The sequence below is a fragment of the Plectropomus leopardus genome, chromosome 6 (genome assembly GCF_008729295.1).
Source record: "Plectropomus leopardus isolate mb chromosome 6, YSFRI_Pleo_2.0, whole genome shotgun sequence".
In the NCBI taxonomy this organism is placed as follows: Eukaryota; Metazoa; Chordata; class Actinopteri; order Perciformes; family Serranidae; genus Plectropomus; species Plectropomus leopardus.
This window is the reverse complement of record NC_056468.1, coordinates 19,767,101-19,782,428: the sequence shown is the minus strand read 5'-3', so window position 1 is coordinate 19,782,428 and position 15,328 is coordinate 19,767,101.

Below are 15,328 nucleotides of genomic sequence, written 5' to 3'. Positions count from 1 at the left end.
CTTTTATCACTAAGAAAGTGCTGTCAAGATCTATAAAAAAAACTTTTTTGACATGTTTTTGGAAATAAAATGTGATATAAAACAGGCTATGAATGTTATATGAACAAACCCCTCTGTTAAAAAAAACCCTTAGGAATGACTCATATAATCTACCTTCACTCAAGGGCACCACCTCAATTTTTCTAAACCCAGTATCCTGTATCACCAGCAGGAGGCACTCTGACAACACGCAATATATGTATCCAGTTCGCTGAAGAGCTGAATTGCATTCACAGATCAATCATCAGCTGAGTGTGATCAATGTAGAACAAGCAAACAAATCAAACTTAGAAGTCTTCAAAGAAATGTAAAAGTCAAAGAGTCTCTGCAGGCATTTTAGTTCACGTTCTTATGTCTGGTAGTTTCTCTAATCTTCAAGAAGTCAGATGCTGTTATTCTGTTGTACAGTGTATGTGTGTGTGTGTGTGTGTGTGTGTGTGTGTGTGTGTGTGTGTGTGTGTGTGTGTGTGTGTGCATCTTGCTCTGCAGGTGTACTTTTGCTCAGCGACATAACAACAAGCATAGTGGGAGTGTTGGGTTATGTAAAACACTTGCATATTTGCTGTTAATGTGATTTTTATTTATTTTTTGTCACTGGAGACCTGGGAACCTATGCAGGGGATATTAATAAGTAATTCAGGTGTGTGAGAGAGGTTGTTTTTTTCACACCAAAGGAGAAAGTTCATTTCTCCCTCCAAACTAATTAATTCCTGCTGTCAATCAAAATCATCCAAATGGTAATTCAGGAAGGGCCATTCTGTCATCCCATAGTCTGACGATGTCAAAACATCTCCAAGGACAGAGGGAGTAAGGAGTTGGGCAAGAGGAAGAGAAAGAAAGGATGAGATAGGATCAGAAAGAGAGAGAGGGGATACGGAGGGAGATAAGGATGGGGAGAAAGAGATGGAAATAACCACTAAACAAGCCCCTACTGCAGACTTTCCCTGGGGACATTCATCCTCTCCAGAAAAGTCTCCATCGACCCCCACACCCCATTCCTATCTCAGTCTCCTTCCAGCACCCAAAACTTAACACTGCACTGGTTTGCACTTCAATGCGGTCGACAAGCCACTACCTGTGAAAGCAATTACTCATACAGAGAAAGAGAGCGAGAGAGAGACTGGGAGAAAGGAAAGGTGGGAGGGACAGAGGAGACGGAAATCATGCCTTCAGGCTGTGTCTATGTGAAGAGAGAAAATAGCTCCCGCATAAATATTAACTGTGAAAGCCATGGGAGGGGGGATTTCAACAGAATTTAAACTGGCATCCTGAAGTGTGCACTTGTGGAATGTGTAAGCACTCATTCGCATACACATTGGCAGTCTACACGCTCTCACATATTACACACATGATGCACAGTGCATGCACAAAATCACACATTAGAGTGATTAGCATTCTGACTCAGTAATAAAGAGGTGAGTGGAGATGGATGAACTCAGTTTCACTATCACCTCCAATCATCCCCTGTCAAGACGTACTTGAGGAGTGGAAACAGAGTGAGCAAAACACAGAATAGATGTGTGAATATACCCAGCTGGTTACCAACTCTGTTAGACGTTGATTTTTGGTTGAATTTAAGTTGTGATGTTGCGTGATCAAAAATTCAACATCACCAACATATTTTGTTGGTTATAAAAGTTCCACTGTGTAGGATTTAGAGGGATATATTGGCACTGGAAAATAAGAATTGTTGCATTTTTCGTACATTAAAATGAGCCGTTTATATCTACATATGGTCCTCATTTACGGAGATCGTCATGTTGCACCACCATGTTTCTACAGTAGCCCAGAATGGACAAACCAAACACTGGCTCTAGATAGGGCCATTCACATTTTCGCATTTTTGCATCTGCTACCATCTTAATTTCCCACACTTCGCCTTTAAGTCATGTTGTCAGGTAACCATAAACCAACTTTAGCCTAACTTTAAAGCATTATTTAGCCCCCTCTCTGACAAACTATGCCAACGTGGCTAGTACCATAGGTTACCTTATGTTACATTTAAGTGGACGGCAGACAACACTTTTTACAAAATATGGGAAAAACAAACTCCACAGTAAAGGAGCTGTAAGTATAATTCTTCTCTGAAGCCTAATATGACTAGTAAAGATCAACAGCAGTTTTGAAACAGAGAAAGAAAATTATGGTGCATTTGACAATATGTGTAAATCATCTTGAACACTGATGGCCAAAAAAGATATGTAGCAATCAATAAAATAAATAAAACAAAAAAATACTATTGAGATGCTTCAGGAAAAAGAGTAAAAAGTGAGGTCACAGACACCCAGGGAGGAGGACTGGTGAAGTTCATAGAAAGTCTGAACACAGACGAGCACACAGACTAATTAGAGATGTGTCAGCAGCAGTGCTCCATTACAGAGGAAGCCATGGAGCCATGTGCCAAGGATAGCCAAGATAATGAAGCCTTTTTTATCCCAGGTAAAAGACATGTTCTGATGATTTTGCCAACCTGAGGGAGCTCTTTTCACGGTGTGCATCACTGCCATTCCCGAAGTTACAAGGAGACAACTCAAGTCTTTTTTATTTATATAGACCAGTATCACAGGTTTATCTCAAGGGGATTTATTATTTGAAAACACTTTAACAGAAAGAAAGAAAAAAAAAACAGGGAAGACAGATTCAAAACTTGATTGATCAAATTATTAAATATTTTTGGACCCTTGCACCGTGATAAAGGAGTATAATAAGAGAGAGTAAAGAGGATAAATAAGTATAAACTGATGATGAGTTAAAAAGAAGTACTAAAGTAATGTGATGGGGGCGATAGGACTGTGGAGGGGCTGCTGCATCTTAACGCACTGTCAAGCTGCCGTGCTCATTGACAGCTCTAACACAACATCATACTACACACACACACAAATACACACACACACACACACACACACACACACACACACACACACACACACACACACACACACACACACACACACACACACACTCACAGACACAGCTCATTTACTAAACCTAATCTTAAATGTGTAGTTTGTGCAAAATGAAACCAAGACACCTCAAATGCAAATGTTTGGCCTTAGAACACATGCAGAAATTGTGGGCCAGTGCAATATTTTCATAAACACACACACTAAGATAATGATACCCTTTAAATACATAATAGTGCATATTTTACTCCCAACCTATATCTACTGTAATCTTAACTTTGATTTAACATTACACAGAAATCCATACCCCAAAAGTAGCCCCACAAAAAGTGGAGAGCATCCAAAACTGCCTCAGGTCTCAAACATGTGAGCATGTAATGTAAGCATACACACATATTAGATGCCAGACACTACGTGCTCTGTTTCATCTTAACTTTAGCCCGTAGCATCGCGTCACAGGGCCAATCATCTCAAATCTCTAATCTGCTGACTGACTTGTTTAGCTTGAAGAATTGTGATTACTGAAAGCGGGTGGGTGGTGAGGAGGCTGTGGTGGGGATGAGAGTGAAGAAAGATATTCTACCGAGAATGCATAATGACATAATGACACCCGTCTCCACCTGCAGACTAGTTCAACACAATAACAACTTTCAGAGGTATGTTGGTGTAACCATTTCTGGGAGAAGGAAGCGCTCTCGTCTTTATGTGGCTTGTACTGACAGGGCGAGGTGTAAGACCACAAGGAATGAGATTTATACAGATTTTATACTGTGGTTTACGTTTTCACATTTTTGCACTGTTGAGCAAAAAACAAATTACATTCAAAACAACACAGAAAAAGAGCCTTTTACTATCCCTTTTTGTTAGAAACAATAATATGTTGATTTTTCATATTTACTGGCAGGTTGGAGAGAAACAGCTTTGGAAGGACAAACAATTACCGGTAGCATCTACCCAGGAAAATCATTTTTTTAACCCCTTGTGGGATAGATTATGTCTGCCTCTGACATAAAATAGATCACAGGTGTTTCTTTTGGAGAAGTTAATAAGCATCAGGCCAGCTAAAAGCAAAGTCAAAGTTAAGTTTAAAGACATGATCCAGCCTGAGACAATCTTTCAAATTACACTTTATGTCGTCCGCCACACAAATTTGCACAACATTGTTTAAACAAGTAAGATCACTTTGCATTTTTCTCTTTTTGCAGCTCATGGCAGAACTGTCATACAGTTATGCACAAAGTAGGAACTACACTGGCAGAGGTTGTGTGTTTTCATAAAGAGCTGATAAACAAGCAAACAAAGAAAGAAGTGTAACAGCGTTGAGCGCTAAAGCCGTCGTTTTCGGAAACTGTTGCATTTGTCTGATCTGTATGTGATTTTTTTTTAAGTAATCCCTATGATGTGAGAAGTAACTGGCTCCCCAGTTTTCTCACATTATCTAATCTGGCCCCCATTCAGAAAGTTTGGACACCTCTGACCTAAAGAGTGTGGTGCAACAATGATTAATAGCAGCTCATTCACATTTACGCTGTCAAAAAAATAGTGCAGTAAATCCTCCTTTATTAAGTATCATCTTTTGGTTTCAAGCTTTCCCAACATCTCATTTAACTCCGACTCCATAAAACTGAAATGCAGTGGTGGCTTCACGGAGGGCCCGTGGGGGGGCATGGCCCCCATGATACAATTGCTGGCCCCCACACTGGCCCCTCCCAGCAAAAATTATTAGAGGCCAACATGACTATATTTAAGAGCCTGTGGTGCCCTGAGTTTTAAAGAATGTGTGAAAGTAATGGTAGATTGTGAAACTAGATAACCTAAGGCATCTATTGGTACCAACCATTATGGGATAGTTTGTCTGGAAGCGGGCTAAATAATGCTCTAACTTCAGACTCAGTTTTGGCAAGGGAACAACTGGCATGACAATTTTCAGAGGGGTCCCTTTTACTCTCACCTCCATATATCTCAATAAAAATGAGGTCTAAGGGTACTCATGAGTCTTGAGTCTTGTTCCCAGTAAATGTTTTCTTCCTGACAATTTTGTACTCCTTTAAATTAACACTGTGTATTTATCTTTTAAAGGAAAAGGACAACCGGCTTACAATGAACAATGAATTGCCTAACATGTATAGATCCTTAACACATTAAAACAAGATTTTTGTGGAACTCAAATTTTAAATATGGCATTATTAGTCTACACACATCAGATAATTAGTAATATCGTATATCGTAATATAGTGAGATTAAGATGTGATGGACTTACTGCGTTTACAGAGCATGCAGCCCTCGTCACAGGGAATACAGTCGTCTTTCTCTGCGTCTGCAACCTCACCTGGTCAAAACAGCAAATAAAAGAGTAAATTAAAAAAAAATAACACATGAGAAAATGATGATGAAATAACATATGTCCATTTGTACTTTTTCAATAGATTTAAAGATCATATAAAAGGTGCCAACTAGACATGTTTAAATTCACCCAATGTAGTGTGGTTTAAGAAAACTTACTTTAACTTTGTTTCTTTAGATCTGTATTTCAAACATGCCAAATAAAAGGGGAGAATAAAACTAAAATAAAATTAGGAAAAACAACATCAGAATACCAATCAGAAATCAACAACACAAGTATTATATGTCCGAAAAAGAAGTAGAAGGAAGAGAATACTGACAATTGTTATCTCTCAGAAACAATTATATCACTGTGTAGTACGGCTTAGGTCCCCTGAATTTGTTCAGTAAGCTTTCCCCATTAGAGCTGCATGGCTGAAACATATCCAATCATGTGACCATGAACCACAAAATATTAAACACTATATTCTATTCCTCTTTTTTTATGATGTAGTTTTTAAACAGAAAGTGCTTTTACTTTTGTATGATGCAATGCTTATTCTCTGTCAGAATTATAACATTTGACGCCATAAATCTTTTGTTGATTTGCCTACCCAGGGACTGCTGATGAAATTTAGTTTTCAAGCCAACTCTGGGACAGTCAATGGCTCATTATTGAGGAGTCCACTATATTGTTCTACAGTAGCCCAGAACGGACAAATCAAACACTGGCTCTAGAGAGGGCCTTTTGCGCCTTTTGCGCCTTTTGATTTATGGGAGATGTTTCAGCTGATTGCAATCTGCAACCTCACCACTAGATGTGTAGGATTTAGTAGTGAGGACTGCAGATTGCAACCAGTTGAGGCTTCTCCGATGTACTAAGCATAACCATTATGCAGAAGGTTTTAAGCAGGAGCAGAAATATCCACAGAGGTCTCTTCCTATCCAAAACAAACGGATCAGGTGATTAAACCTGGTAAAACTGAATAGTTTCACATTACAGTCAGTGTTCCTCCAATGCTGCCCAGCTTGATGCAGAAGGGTCAGCCCAGCACCAGCTAATGTGCTGTTGTCCACAGAGATATCCTTTTTCTCCCAATGGATCTGGTGTTTTAAATTAGTAAAACACTGAATAAAGCAGTTTCACATTAAAAAAATAAGTGTTTTTATGATGCTGCTCATCACAGAGGGGCTCCTTGCTATGATAAAAAAAACATGAATGGCCCTATCTTGAGTCAGTGTTTGGTTTGTTCTATTGTAGAAACATGGCAGTGCAACATGGTGATTTCCATAAATGAGGACTCATTCCATATGTAGATATAAACAGCTCAGCATCAGATGATTAGACACTAAAGAAAACATTTTTATTCTACTCCATTTCTGCCACTATATCCCCCTAAATCCTACACACTGGACCATTAAATAAAGAGATAAGAAAAATGATCTTGTCAAATGTATTTGACTTCATGTTAATTGCTCCAAAAAGGTTGAGTTATTTAAAATTTAAGTATTGGAGGAAAATGAAATTGTTTTTACGTTAAAGACATTTCTTTGTTTGTTCCAACAAATGACTCACAGCTGTTAAAGTGGATTGCAGTTTATCTCTCAGCCATAACAATCAAATTACCACCCATCTCATAAATTACCATTGTAATGTTAGTTTTTGTCATTAATCAATAAGATACTGCCAGTTTCGTGGTGCTCATCTTATTTTAGAATTACACACTTTGCCATCTTTTGACCTTTTAGCTCCATTTTGTAATGTTTATATGTTGAACTTTGTCATCTATGTCACATCAATCAGTGCAGTGTCTTTGCTCTGCCTGTGATACCACCAAAGGAAAAAAAGAGATGAGAAAACTGTCAAATTAATAGCTATTTTACCTCCTCCAGAGTTCAAGCTGTCTGTGGGGCCTGTTGAAACCTGCCTGCTACACATGATAAGAATTTCGTCTCATCCTCCCACTCATATAATTTATATCCTCACATACAAACTCTCATCGTTACTTTTCACCTCACCTCACATTTAGTGCCGTCAAGTTGTAACTACCACCTCCACCTCTCCTCTTAATCGGAAATATTTAAAAAAGAAAAACACATCTCACTCAAAGCGTTTCAGCTCTTTCTCAATCCTCCTTTGGCTGGCATTCACATTTGATCTTATATGATGAGATAAGTGCATGTATTCATCTTTCACAATCTCCCCAAGGATATTAAATAAATTCAGCAAATGTTCTTTAGTTGAACAGATTAAGAGCAAGAAGTATAGGCAAGAATACACTGGCACTAACTGTTTTCAGGGGAAATTAACAGAGGATTTTTCATTTAGATGGTAAATTGAGGCAGAAAAGGCACAGACTGGTGCATAAAATCCTCCAAAGTGCAGGAAATTCAGTGTTTCAGGCTGAAAATTCTCTGGCTGAGGACCATATGTTAATATGTTTAATATGTGCCCCCCACTCCCAACATTGTAACAAGACTTACAGCCTTGTGGTGGTGCAATTTCATCTGTTTCTTTTAAAAGATATTTTCTTTGTTTCATACAGTATTAACCTCAAACAAGAGCCATCATGTAATACCAGTACACAAATGCAGCGTTTCTGTTATTGTGTTAATGTTTTGTTTTGTTTTGTTTTGTGGCCATATGTCTTTCGTCTTCTGAGACAATTAATCATATTCTTTCATTGTTATATTCATGATTTACTGACTCACTTCATGGACACTTTTTATCTTCTTTCATATAATTTCAAACAAAAGGGTTTGTTTTGAGAATTGGAAAGTCCTCCCTTTCCCCCGTGGAAATTACATTATGTTAATTGTGTTCAATGTGTATGTAGCATGAAGTGGCAATAACTTCTATCTCACAGTTCAACCTTGTGTTGAAAAATGACATATAAATGAACAATATAACCTTGTGAAATATTTCTGTTATCTTCAGAAGCTTAAAATTCCTCTTCTCTACTGCACATTTTTCACACCTGACACTGAAATCCAAACACTTTAAGAACCAGAGTGTACCAGTTCACAGAAAAGTTTCCTGTTCTTTGGTAAATGCATGCATGTTATATACTTAATGCATTTGTGCGTGGAGCTCTGGGTGTTGGCATACTTTGTTTTGGCACAGTTTGCATTTGAATTTTAATACTTGCTTTAAAATGAGGTCACTGTGCTTCATGTGTGTTCCCTGAGGTGACAGTTTGCCAAATTCAGCCCAGCTCTGACAGCGGTGCTGAGCGACAGAGGCAGCTATTAAATCCCTCCCAAACTCTTCATTTATTTAACAATAGTGAGATGTAGGATACATTTTTTTTTATTCATGGTTACTTTTACTCAAAGTGGTGACCCACCTATTCAGCATTTCTTCTGCAGAATTAACAAAGAGTGATGTTCATAGACACATTAGTAAATAGGTGTGTATCGTACTGTATGTGTTGCTGGGCTCTTGCCTGTCTCACCTTCACTGCATTCCAACTGGATGCACTGTCCATTTCTGAGTTTGTGTCCTGGGCTGCAGTGGAGGCAGTGATCTGCTGATGAGCAGATAATGCAGTCTGCAGAGCAGGGTTCACACCGTTTCCTTGAAGAGTGGAAAAATCCCTCAGGACAGACATCCCGACACTGACTCTGAAAGAGGTACCTCGCCACACCAAACTTATCTAGGAGCGAGAAAGATGACAGGAAATCAGTATGGGAAATGTGTGAGGGCGTAAAAATCAAATATAACACGCTCACTCCCAATACAAAAGACAGAAAAGGGTGATGAATCCTCAGAAATGAATAACAAAAACAATCAAAATAGGGCAGCGCTCCAATTGTCACATGAACGTTTCAGGCCAGACGCCCCTCTACTGCATGTACATTGACAATAACCTCATGAATCTTCCCAGGTGTAATGATAAAATCCACAAATATAAACAGCATGGTATATCCCAGCAGGGGGAGCCAAAAAATGTTTAAGATTTTTTCAGGATTTTTTCCAGGGGTGAATCACAGTAGTGTTATGAAAATAAATGCAACGACGATAATCATACTAGCTAATTAAAAAACAACAACAACAAAAAACAATAAAACAAATAATAATAATGAATAAATATATGAATAAACTAAAATAAAAATAATGATGCCGATATATGCCCACATACCTATACACACACACACAAATTTAGTATTACATGTGACTTTGATGTCAGCACCAGACTTGGGGTGAATAAAATGACTGCCCTTGATCATAGAGTAACAGTGTATACAGTTATGACAAGGAAAAATTAGATGGCCTCCATCGGAAATCAGATTTGACTAAGTGATCTTGCAGGTTGGAAGACCTCTTATAAAAAATATAGAGGCTGGTTTTGAAATGAACTTGAAATAGGAAGGTCACTTGTCAGTATATGCCAGTGTTTACTCACTACTTCCTTAGCGGACTTAAATATGAGGCTAAACGTAGAAACAAAAACAGGACCCTTGACGGTGTCTCTGGAGCTGGGATTTAATAAATCCGACCTTTGTTGTGAGGGACAAGAACTCACACACATGTACACACATCAATTTAAACTATGTTTTTGTTGTTGTTGTTTAACTTGACTTATTTTTTGACCTACAAAATAACCAATTAGAATTGAAGATTCTGAAAATACTGAGAAAAAAAAGAAAGACCTTCTGTCAAAATTTCTGATCCCTAAAAAGTTTTGATATTGCATATCTAAGAGAAGAGAATTGGTGCACACTGTCCCTGCACCTACTTGCAATATACTTTATTTAAATAGACAATGTTTTGGTCCTTAGATCATCTTCAGCTATACATGTTTACCTGCTGAAGGTCTGAGGGCCAAAATGTTGTGTATTTAAATAAAGCTTATTGCAAGTAGGTGCAAGGACAGTGTGTGTGAATTCTCTTCTCTTACCTATGGACATTCTCTTCCTGCACACCTACGTACAAGTTATCAAAGGTGTGCATGAGTCTTCACATTCTAGGTACTGAGCATTTTGAAATAAGCTGCTTGCAGTTATAATGAGGAGCCCTCAAACTACATGAATTGGAATACATGGTTTTCAAAGTAAAATCGTGTGCTCTTCACCATGCCCTGATGAACTTTGTGAGCTTAAAAATGTAGGCCCCAACGAAGTCTGTTTAATGAAGTCTTTTTAACTTTTGACAGGCAGTGTGCCACATTATTTTTTGGTTATGACTTATCCTCTTTTTTGGTCTCGTGTCCTTGGATCCAAAAGTACCTGGTTTTGTTTTTTGTGAAGTAGAACACCTCAGTCAATCTACTGGTTTTGCTTTCCTGTAATGTTTAAATGCTATTAATTTAGTGGTATTTATATTTAAACATTAAGTATTCATGAGTGGTTAAATTTCCCAATTGAACTGTAAGTTGCTTATAAGATTAAATTCCTTCCAGCCTGTTTTTGCTGCACAGAAATCAAACAAAAACTTCTCTACAAGAGTGTGTGACTGTAATTTCATGCATGTGGGCTTTTGTGTGTGTGTGTGTGTGTGTGTGTGTGTGTGTGTGTGTGTTTGTGTGGTGTGTGTGTGTGTGTGTGTGTGTGTGTGTGTGTGTGTGTGTGTGTGGTCCTGTTGTGAACACTGATTACACTCTGCCCACTTGAGATTGATGGAGAGTGACACAGCAGGCATGCTCACGTAAGCAGGACCACACACACACACACACACACACAATGTTTCTGATAAGCCATCTCATTTCTTGCCTTCACCTCTTCCCTTGATCTCTGTTACACTCATTCTTTGCCCCCTCTGGAGACAGAAAGGGTGTGAAACTCAACATTACTATCAAAGGTCAGTATCAAGAAATGTCTGCTCAGCGTGTACCAGTATACGTGTGCGTGCTTGTGTGTGCGTGTGTTTGGGGGTGACTGGCCAAGATAAGAGAGGTTGTTTTGAGAGAGGAATGACACGGGGAGAGACAGATGGAGGGTTTCTTCATGTTATTATTGTTATGTCTCATTGAGCCTCAGACAGACCTGCAATTAAATGGAACCACATTTGCAAACACAGTCTGACAAACTTGCCGGCTAATTGAGTGTGAGTGTGCACACGTGAGGATGAGAGGGAGAGTGTGTGTGAAGGGGAAATCTGGTGTTAATCTTCTCCTTGGCTATCTTTAAGTGTGTGTGTGTGTGTGTGTGTGTGTGTGTGTGTGTGTGTGTGTGTGTGTGTGTGTGTGTGTGTGTGTGTGTGTGTAGGTGGGTGTGAGCGTAACAGAATCTCCCCAGTGTAAATACATTCATTCTGACAGCCATAATACTGTCTGTGAAACTGTGATAAACACAGTTATTACAACCTTCAAGTTGATATTTCTTCAGCTGTGAGCCTCTAATGACGTCCGGGTTTTATCATAACGATTTTTTTCACAGTGATGAAAAAGGTTGTTTTTTTTTACACAATCCTAACATCATAAAACTTACCAGAAAGTAGATTTTTTAAAGGAAGTAGAGATCGAATCTAGACACAGCTTGTCCTTTCATTGAGCTAAAAATCTGAGAGATGTGCAGAGATTTCTGCATGAGGACACAAGGAACAAATGACTGATTCCCCCCTTTAACACATCTATCAGCAGACCTTGGCTGAATTACTGCTTTAATTAGATTAATTTACCTTTACAGGATTGATTGGTGGAGTCTGGCACAAATGAGCCTTGGCTTGATCCATGTGATGTTACAAAAAAGCACGATTTCACTTACCTTCCAGTCACAGCTAGATAGATGGGATTTTAAGTGAACACCAGTGCACCTCTGCAAATAGCTACCATGTTACTTAAGAGGTTGAAAGCGTGCAGGTTTTATATGGCGGAGAAGAAAAGAAGGGAAATGTTCAAATATAGAGAGGCCTATTAATACTTTTATCTGTCAGTTAAGGGAATGCAATTTGGATTTACTCATTAATAAATATTGAAATGTTGATAGTTCTAGTTGGATGAATAGGCATTTCATTTTCAAACAAGGTAAAAAAATGTGTTTTTCCAAATCTTGACTGGAGTAACTGTACCTCTGTCGCAGCTTGTGCAGTTGTCAGGTCCCTCATCGGTGCACTCGTGGCAGGTGTGGTGACAGAGATGACACTGCCTTCCCATGGCATAACGCCCCGCCTTACAGCGGATGTTGCAGCTCCCATCATCAAAGAACCTGCAGGTGGGGATGTGGCTCACAGTGAACATACAAAATCAGCATCAGCCACTGTACATATTATAGAATATTTTACTTGATAACACATGTACACTTTGTTGCATTTTCTTTTAATCTACAAGAAATACAAACCTACTAAAAATAAAATAATGATAATAAGTTTTAGCTGTTTATTTAGCTGAATGCCAGAGGGGCAGAGCGAGGGGTTCCAGCCCTGAATGTTTACTCAAAAGGCTAAAAACTCTCATTTTTGAAAATACTTTCAACTTTGAAATTGATTGGAGAAATTGATTTAAAGTAACATCAGTTGTGTTACAGTTAACTGGCTTGACTCAGATAAATAAATAAAAAAAAGGTGTTCAGTAGGTTCCTGCTCTGCAGTAGTGTATCCTTCTATAGCCTTTTGGATAATAGGAAAAGAAACTTGGTAACAATGTACCTTAAAATAATTAACCTGTTCACCTGGTTTAACCCAGTCCTAAACAGCAGTCTATGAGGGCAAAGCGCTGTTTGTTTAAATTATCCACCACCCCAACTTGTCATCCTTAAAGGCCTTAAAGGCTTAAAGTCCTTGAAGGCTGACACAATAGGCCCCCAGTCGGCCTTTGGTCAATGTTGGGCCATCTGTGAGCGCCTGTGGCCCTTGTCGCTGCCCTTGTTGCTGCGGTGTGTCCTGCACTAGAGGCCCTTGTCTGCACTACTGGGCTTTTTTTTTTACCACCAATTCAGGATGGTAAATCGGCGGCAGCAGAGCCCATCGGTGAATGAAAGCACTCTGACTGGCAGTTCAGCTTAGCACACGGAAAGAGAGACGGAAGTAAGAAAAGCAAACAAACAGCTAAAGTCAAGAGGATGTGAGGTCAAAATAAACTTGTTACATAAGCTCATCATTTTCTGGTGGTTTGTGTTATTGTTCACTGGCGCATGGTAAGTATGTTTGGTCTTTCAGCATTGGATTTTGTTGTTAATATGCTAACTGGCAAACTAGCACCAAGACGGTCTTCCTGTTTTCCTTTTTGAATGGTGATAACAGACAACCACTGTCTGCTGGTATGGAGGGAAGTCTCCTCTCATGCAGGTGCAGAACATACCTGCTGGTTGCCTATTGGTTTGGTTTGTTAATGAGTAACTTTTTGGATGAAAGGACAAAATGTCTGCACACTAGTTTTGGTCTGATGAAGAGCATGTGGCTTGAAATGTCATTTTGGTGGTAATTATATTAAATATTAATGGGAGCATAATCTAGTATGCAGACTTTTCTTCTTTTGTATCGTCTTTTGTCCGTCATCTAGATGTGCGTGCTTTTGTGAACTTTTTGTACTACTTTTTGGCCGGGGCATGGCGACGTGAGGTGACACAGCAGCGGACAAGCTCTCTGATGTCAGTTTGGCGTGCCTGGGCCTTAAGCAGACTTTTGGTCTTTATATTACCTCCTTGTTTACTTGTCAGCACACTGATCACGTGACTGCAGTCTTCCAGATTGGTTGGGTTTTACACATACAAAAATATGTGTATTATATACAAAATGTGGTGCATTACTTTAGGTATATGTGCAAACAGGATATGCGAACAGCCTATCTGCAGCACATACAACAAAATAACATTACAATACAAAATAAAAACCTCTTAAACTTTTGACAGATAATATATGCCCAATTTGTTTATCCAACTATGATATTCCCTAAAGCAATCTAATATAATTGAGTGATTGAATGTTCTTTTACTGGTCTAATATTCCTCTCAAAGTATTGAAGTCTACAGTTACTTAGCATTGTTTGGGATCCTTGCATTGCAATCGGAGAAGCCAAGATTATAGTGGCACGGATTCAAATGTAGCAGATTTGTCAGAAAACCATTCATTCTGTGAATGAGATTTTAAACACAAAATGTTGGCTCTACAGGATGTCTTTTTTCCTTGGCAACTATCATGTTTTTCTCCCAAATGATGCATAGATTTTAAGGCATCCTATTGCCTCAAATGGCTTGGAAAAATATACCTGTCATAAATGAGGGAAAATTAAATCTCCCAAGGAGGAGGCATGCTCCTGGACCCCCCTACGTTTGGGCAGAGACCCAAATGCTTGCACTGTTTGGCTGTGCCCCTGCTAAATACAATATTTCTCTACTCAAAAATCTCTTTTTGTCGAAGAATCAGTCATTTTAGAATAGACTTGAAAAGGATTGCAGTAATAACAGTTACTGTAATAAGCTGCTTTCTACATTTGTATCTAAGATTGTTTGAACTTTCTTCAAGTGTGACATCCCTTGCACATTATTAATAAATAACAGTGTCTGTAGTGTTTCTATATATGATACAGTGACTGTACATACAAGACAAATAAGACTTTATCCTCAGCAGTTAGGACTTTGCATCTTTTAACATAAATGTTTGTTGGTCAGTGGTTCTCACCGTGTTGTGGTGCAGCTGGTGCAGTCTTCGCTCTCCGGACCCGTGCACTGCAGACAGGTAGCATGACACAGGTGGCATTTTCCATGTCCACTCATGTATTCTCCTACAGACAGAGAGCAACAGTGAATAACACGACCTCACACCTGCTGCCTGATTAGTTCTGCCTAAAGTTCTTTCAAGAACCACTTTCCCAAGAAAAAGTTCTTTGAGCATTTACTGGATTTCTGAATAAGGTGCATTATTTTTATTTACCGGCTTTGTTATGTGTTTGCTCACTTCTATCTTTCAACTTGGGGGACTTGAATTGATGCTGTGATGTGTTCAGCTTGCACCAATTATAACCAACAGTCCGTTGTTATTGTATTCATGTCATTGAAGGTCCAGCTCGTTATCCTCTGGCTTCTTACATCTCATGCACAATAACTGCCTTATCTCTTTTTGTTGTCTTCTCTTCTGTCTTGTTTTCATATTATGTGCAAATACAGCATGCAGGTTTAAAAACATCTTT